The sequence below is a fragment of the Pholis gunnellus genome (genome assembly GCF_910591455.1).
Source record: "Pholis gunnellus genome assembly, chromosome: 6".
Lineage (NCBI taxonomy): Eukaryota > Metazoa > Chordata > Actinopteri > Perciformes > Pholidae > Pholis > Pholis gunnellus.
In genome coordinates, this window is record NC_136532.1 from 23,661,777 (window position 1) to 23,663,257 (window position 1,481).

At 47.0% G+C, this 1,481-nt stretch overlaps 1 long non-coding RNA gene across 1 annotated transcript; it reads left to right on the forward strand.

The window, feature by feature from the left end:
• Positions 1–816: 816 nt before the first annotated feature.
• On the forward strand, positions 817–1,481 carry LOC306697230. The gene is made up of 3 exons (XR_013767114.1): positions 817–862; positions 1,235–1,298; positions 1,426–1,481. It is a non-coding gene; the product is annotated as an uncharacterized lncRNA (long non-coding RNA).

The window sequence follows — 1,481 nt, forward strand, 5'->3', positions numbered from 1 at the left end:
AGAAGAGACACTCTCGATGGCTCAACACCGAGGAGCCCAGTCACCACTGGCAGAATAGAGTTCACCGGGATGTGAGAAAAGAACGGCCTTCAGGCAACAAGTGCAACAGTTCAAACACAAACTAGCCCCAGCCAACTGCTCGCTATTTGCCATTGCACCTTCAAAAGTTAATAATACAACTAATTAGTCTGCCGCCTTCTTCAGGCCAGCGAGAGGTAGCGGCCTCCCTCCCTCCACACCCATCGCCCCATGCATGCCCACACATACCCTCTCATGGGATCGGCATGAGTGCTTAATAAGTGCTAAAACAGACAGGAGCAGTATATAAAGCCCTGCAGAGGTTTCTCAGTCTCACCGCCGATCAGCTTTCTTTTATCATTCCCTCACTCCTTAAGGAGATTTTAATTGTTGAAATTCAACGAAAGGGCCTCCAATTCCAGTTTTCTTTCCAGGTCCGTAGGGTTTCTTTGTCTGTAATTTTTATTTCTTGAAATCATGAGCGAACATGACAAAACAGAGTCGTCATCCGGGGCGAACGGCGGAGGTGTCCCCTGGTTTCCCCTGAGAAAATGGTGGCAGTCCAGCAGGCTTTTCAATCAGGATGTTGGCATGCCGCCTTTCCTGGAGCCGGGGGACCCTCGGTGGATGGACGTGGACCGGCTCCAGAGGAGTTTGGCCGTCTGCTTCTGGCCGGGGTACATGCCCGCTCCGCTGTTTGTGCCCTACTTCTCTGGGCCCACGAATCATGCCGGCCAGCAGATTAACAAGGAGCAGTACAAGTGGAGGGTCGGCCTGGAAGTGGCTCACTTCTTCCCCTCAGAGATTTCAGTCAGCGTCAGAGACGGATTCCTGGAGGTCGGAGGTACAGAGCTTTGGCGTGCAGTTCTGTTAATTAAACAGCATTAAGAGTTCACTTTAGCATTGCTAATTACTTTTACACACAGGATAGTTTCTGCTCAAGTATAAATAATTGTATCTATCTAATATTATAATCTCTTAACAGAGTTATCTAAATAGACTTCTCTCTCAGTTCACAGAATAAACCCCTCAAAACTAAACACTAATGGAAAGGAAGCTGAACGAAACAAAATTAGAAAGCTGCTGAATATAATGGGCTGGGGGAAATCACAGCGCTGTGGCAGAAATTAATTTCTGTGTTGAGCGGTTGTTCTGTGTTGCTTGATTCCTCTGTGTGTCCTCACATTCTTCCCCATAAATGGTAATCCATCCCCAGGGAGGCACGAGGAGAGGCCGGACGAGCATGGATTTATTGCCAGATGTTTTACAAGGAAATACAGGTATGCAGAGTAAACACTGATAATAGAGCTGCAGACTATTACACACACGCATATTCTACGCCGAATGCAGAAAAAAAAAACAGATATTACTGTATGTATATTGTAAACAGGATTGTGTCGTTTTCAGGCTGCCAGCTGAGATCGATGTGACCAAAATCGTATCCACGCTTTCTGTTGACGGTA